This window comes from Amphimedon queenslandica, unplaced genomic scaffold (assembly GCF_000090795.2).
Source record: "Amphimedon queenslandica unplaced genomic scaffold, v1.1 AMPQUscaffold_12853, whole genome shotgun sequence".
NCBI classification, from domain to species: Eukaryota; Metazoa; Porifera; class Demospongiae; order Haplosclerida; family Niphatidae; genus Amphimedon; species Amphimedon queenslandica.
In genome coordinates this window covers 1-6,083 of record NW_003546911.1, presented here as the reverse complement: position 1 = coordinate 6,083, position 6,083 = coordinate 1, and the positions used below count along the sequence as shown (strand labels likewise).

The 6,083-nt window shown below is 33.6% G+C and overlaps 1 long non-coding RNA gene across 1 annotated transcript; it reads right to left on the bottom strand.

The window, feature by feature from the left end:
* Positions 1-842: 842 nt before the first annotated feature.
* LOC109586515 (uncharacterized) lies at positions 843-5,105 on the bottom strand. Its single transcript, XR_002187065.1, has 8 exons — positions 4,853-5,105; positions 3,992-4,070; positions 3,775-3,927; positions 3,318-3,639; positions 2,503-2,579; positions 2,272-2,419; positions 1,988-2,147; positions 843-1,002 (listed from the first exon to the last, which is right to left on the bottom strand). It is a non-coding gene; the product is annotated as an uncharacterized LOC109586515 (long non-coding RNA).
* Positions 5,106-6,083: the final 978 nt, after the last annotated feature.

Sequence of the window (6,083 nt, the reverse complement as noted above, 5' to 3'; positions counted from 1 at the left end):
GAATTGAAGGAGATCCTACCTGATGAATCATTATCAGATATTAGTAACCTGTCACTATTAGGAGGACGTGATATTAAGGTAAAAATTAAGACATTAAATTGGTTGATACCATATACGCCATATATTTTGCGGTGGTTAAATTTATGATTTTCGTGTTTTGGAAAAATTTGTGACACCAAAATCTGCAAAATAGCTTGCTGATTGTATAGTAGGTGTGGCAATTAAAATAAAATCACAAAATTAAATTTTTATTCGCAAATACAAAAGTGCAGCCAAATCACGAATTTTTATACTAGCAAAGTATATGGCGTATACAGTACATTAATCAATGGTCACATTTTACTGAAATTTAATGACTTATCAAAATACTTTTGATTTCTTGCTCATAATTGTGGGTTGATACTGTATGGCTCCAAATTTTCGTCAGTCAAAAATTTCGTCAAAATCTTGATTTCTTGTTAAAATTAATTTTCGTCAATAAAATTTTCATCATTTTTGTTATTAATCTGCATACTACTCACGTGGAACAAAAAATTTCGTCAAGCAAAAGTACTTGACAAATTTGACGAAAATTTTGACTGACGAAAATTTGGTGCTATACGGTATTGTGTAGCTTTTATATACCTTATACATCTGTTAAACTATCACCTTTCAGCAATACCATGACAGTGACAAATATCAGTATATATCATTATTATTGTATAGGAAGTAATTGAAATAAAGCCTAATGCACTCTACAGAGACACTACAATAAAGCTAGGTATGTAGTCAAGTCGTGGGAGTGTAGACTGTACAGTATATATACACATTATTAATTATTATTTTTGTAGATATTAAAGATCTTGATATTGTCATTAAAGAATTAACATCAGATCAACACTTGTCCTGTTCTGTATGGCACAGACTAGGTCTACAGTTAGGATTATATGATCCTAGACTAGTGGATATAGATGAGAGACACAGAGGAGATCCAGTAAAATGTTTTCATGCTTGTATGTCTGCCTGGTTAAGAGGAGAAGATAAAGTGAGAGAGAAAGAAGGTCCCAGTTGGTCATCATTAGCTATAGCACTGGATACAATAGAAGAGAAATGTATTGCTACTAACATTAGAGATAAATATTGTACATCAAAGGACTTAATTGCTAGATCACCTGTTAATTGAAATTATTATTATTCTATTATTTGTTAAGATGGCTGCCTATAGTATCTTATTTTGTTTATAACTATTACTTATTATTAAATGTGTGATAAAGGCGCTTTGACATTTATGCATACATGTACAAGTACATGTAACTACAATATATTATTATTATTATTACTATAAGTAATCATTGTTGTACAAATGTTACGTAATGATCATTATGCATTTTATTGTTATTCTTATTGTTAATTACATGCATGTGTGTTACCCATATTGTGGCCATTACTATTTCTATTTATAGACAGACTGTCAATATGACATCATATGATGTATTATGATTTTTAGTATAACTGCATGCTTTTACTGTTTTTGTTGTTCGTTCATTTTTTCCTACTTCCTTCTACTTCATTATTTTTATTCTCATTTAAAGTCATCTTTGAACCTAGCGTAGTTGCCATTCTCACATTAATGAGATACGCATGCTGTTCTTTCATACTCTCAGTTGTGTTTCACTTCTACATGTATATCTGGTTAGTATGCAATTCAAATCCCGCCTTATCCCGGAATTAAGCAAAGAACTAAGCAATGCAATATACATCATTATTACTATTTACGTCTGTCTGTCTGTTGCTAATAAAAACTTTGAGTTGATTCCGACAACAAATTTTTGTGCAATGGGCAATTTTTGAATTACTACATCACTACCAAACGCGTACACTAGCATCGTTACTATAAATAGTATCAATTACTACAACAGACAATGATACATGTATATCATATGCTACAATAGCATAGTGTCATTGTACTATAAATAGTATCAGTGTTACTATAAATAGAATCATTTACCTCTATTCCTAAGGAAGAATGACACTATGTCTCAGTTCCAGTCTCCAGTGGATTGAGTGGGAAGGAACATTGACCCAATAAATTAAGAGCTTACAGCTTTCAAAAGTTCCTCAGGCTCCACCTTATGTTAATCATTAGCTCCAGCTTTAGCAAACCTTACCTGAAATGAGAGAGAGAGGAGAGGGAGAGAGGGGGAATAAGATAGAGGGGAATGAGGAGACAGAGGAGGAAGATAAAAAGAGAAAGGATCATAAAAGATCAGAGCAAGAGGAGAGAGAGCATACAGTGACTGGTTTAGCTTCTTCTTATTCACTCTCAGTAGTCAGTATCAGTTTTTCTCCATCACTTACAATACCACCAGCCCCTGATACACACCCACACATGTGACGCAGGCAAGGATCAAGTTGAATGATACTCTTCAGTGGAGTTAATCTAATGATTTGTAACCAATGGATTCACAATAGTGCAATAAAAAAAAGAATATTTCAAAATAAAACAAAATCAATAAAACTCACCCTCTTTAAAAACTCTAGCAACATAGCATGACATGTCCCCTGATTTTGATGATAATACAATCCTGTCCATTAAACCACTAGAGCATGAGAGGAGGAGGAGAGAGTAAGGGTGGGGAGGAAAGGGCAAAGAATAGGATAGAAATAAGTCGTGTAAATTTCCTCTTTCACTCTTATCATCACAAAATATGGTCAGAGGTAAAAACTGTCTAATTTTAAAAAGCAAGTCAATTTTTGAAAAAAAACAAAGGCTCCGAAATCAACTCAATATTACTTTATTATATTTTCTGATACATATTGATGTCCTTATGCTATGTAGAAAGTTTGGGCTGATTACTAGAAAGCATTTTTAAGTTATGAATATAAAAATGGGCAACTTTAATAAAATCAAAGGCTATTATAGCACGTAGTTTTAAAAAATTGACTCCCAAAAATCACCTATTATTATTTGTGATACATACATGTATTCAAGGGTTTCCACAAAGCATGCTTGCTTCATGAGCTGACAAGCACTACAATTCAGTACATGGCATTTCGAGCAACATTACAAATTCAAATTTGACAAGAGTCAGCTCAAATTTCCTGCACAACATACTGTAAGTGTATGCATATGTATCAGACAAAATTATTAAAATGGAGATTCTCTCCTTTTCATTTTTGACAAAATTTGGCCAACACAACTCTAGAATACACGTACATGTACAGAAATTCATACGCTAGTACATGTAGCCCACTTTTAATCTATTTTTGATGTTTTGGAGATTTTACAGATTTTGGTAGCCGCCCTCTAATACAAGCCACAGTTAATTAAAATTTACTTAATTAATGCGCCACGTGTGCTCATTGTTGTTCTCCGGCAAGACCTATAGTTTCTTTCATTACTGGGTTCCATATTGTCTTGTAGACATGGTGGCCTCTGCAACACTATCAATTTCCATGTCTCCCAATGTTTAGCTCGAGTTTGCTCGATTTCTACACAATGGTGCGCACTACTCGTGGTGAGTGATGAGTGCGATCACGTGCAGGTGTGACCAGCCACATGTGCTATCGCTAGGAGAGAAATAGTAGCCGCTCTCGAATAGTGACCACCCTCGAATAGTAACCCCTGTCAACTTGAGCTGAAATTTATAGTAGCCACGGCTAGTAATCGAGGAAATACGGTAGTATCAATTATTACAATAGACAATGATATATCATATACTACAATAGCATAGTCTCAATCAATAGCATTGTACTATAAATAGTATCAGTGTTACTATAAATAGTATCATTTACCGGAAGAATGACACTATGTCTCAGTTCCAGTCTCCAGTGCATTGAGTGGGAGGGAACATTGATCCAATGAATTAAGAGAGACTCCTAAATCAGGAGAGACCCAGATTTTATGAAATGAAGACAAAGACAGAGTTTGTAAGACAGAGGGACCATCTAAACATGGGCAGTATAGGAGGCATTTTAATTTATATTTTATCATTAAATTGTAAATACTTACCTGGAGTGTTATAACATTCTACAGTATTCCAGTGGATGAATGGCAGCAATGATCATGGCATTAGAGACACTGTAGACCACTGGATAATAATGAAGTTAAGGATCATAATTGTACATTATTAATGATTAATGTACATGTACATGTACATATATAGCTCAAGGAGAGAAAATAGTAAGAAGAAAAGAGAAAATAGAGAAAGAAAGGATTATATACTGTATAAGCCTTGGGTATTTTTTAGATTTCGTCAAACTTTTTTAAATGGTCGTAACTTGAAAAAATTAAGTTGGAATCAACTGAAACTTTTTACACAGCTTAAAGATATCAATATGTATCAGAAAATGTAATAAAACTATAAGGGCAATCTTTAGCCATTTTTCAGAAAACAACCATGGGCTATAGCTTTGGGTATTTGAAATATTTAAGTTGGAATCAGCTCAAAATTTCTACACAGCATAAGTACATTAATATGCATCAAAGATTGTGACAAAAATTAGAGGCATTTTTTAGCCATTTTTCTGAAAAAAAACCATGCACTAACTTCTCCTTACCTATTTTTAACCTTGCTTTGCTTTTCCTTCACCTACATATTTTATTTCTTTTATTTATAATAAATTTTTCAAGGGCTTCGTTTCTTTTTTACAGGGCTATATATAGCCTTGGGTATTTTTAGATTATGGCAAATTTCTTAAAATGGATGTGACTCAAAAAATTTAAGTCGGAATCACTTCAAACTTTCTACACAGCATAAGGACATTAATATGTATCAGAGAATGTAATCATGTAAAAAATGGTGGTGATTTTGAGCCATTTTTTGAAAAATTCAAATGCTAAGGAATGTGCATGGAGCATTAATTAGGATACACACAGTGAATGACAGCGGCCATTTAAAAGAGCATCGTTCAACTTCCCGACATATTGTGTAAGGGTATGATCATACTGAAAGGACTTCATGAAGACTGAAGAGAGGGCCATTAGATTGTTGCTGGGATGAGGAGGAGGTAACCTTTATGAGAACCAAGTACTGTTACATGTATCAAGACTGGAGCCTATTGAGAGGAGAATTATTAAAAACTATTAATAAAAAATTATAGACCAAACCTATTTTCAATGCATATGATTACAATAATTATTTATTCATAACAAATAAATTTTTCCTATACGGTATCCACCCAGGATGCAAATTACTGACGGCAAGAAGGCCTCAAGATCAAAGGCGGTGACACTGCCTGGACATTTTGTGAGCTCTACAAGGTACTTCAGGCTTACAAGCAGCATTTATGGAAAGTATGGAGGCCAGATTGCGTCTTATAGACCAGGTAACTCTTGCTGCAGCATAATTTTTTTTGTTATGCTTCATTTCGACACCTTGGGTTTGATTTGCCTTTGATGTGGAGAGCTTCTTGCTGTCAGTAATTTCAATCGTGGGTGGCTGCCATAAAAAACTTCATTAAAAATAGTCTTAGCGCCTAGGGGATCTATACATTGATGGAGAGGGAACTTGAAAAATTCCTAAGAAATCCAAATTTAATCAGTATCAGTTCAAACTTTTCATGCAACATAAGAATATGTATATGCATAAAAAAAAGCTATAAAAACGCTGAAATCTCCTTTTAATTTTTGACAGAATAATACCGGGAGTTTGGCCCCATCATTGAAAATCTTAAAAGATTTATTTCAAAATCCAAATTTAATCAGAGCATTGATTTATGATTGGAATCGGTTCAGACTTTCTATCCAACATAAGTACATGTCAAGCTGGTAATACTATTCTCTCTCTAACCTTCTCTCAGAGGACAACACCACAAGAAAGTCCAATAAGGTAAGCATGAAATCCATTATCCTCTGCAACAACTCTCTGACTCACTAGGAGCAAATAAACACGTTATTATTATTGTATAGGAAGTGATTCAAACAACTTTTTCCAAATGTCTATCGAAAAAGTGCCAAATTTAGCAAATTCATATTCTGTGCATTTACTGACTGTTTCATAAACAAAACAGCAATTAATCAGCTTTGTTACACAGTCAAAAATAGGTTGCAAGTCTAGAATGACTTTTTCCTTCAGCTCTGAAATATATAGAAAATACATAAT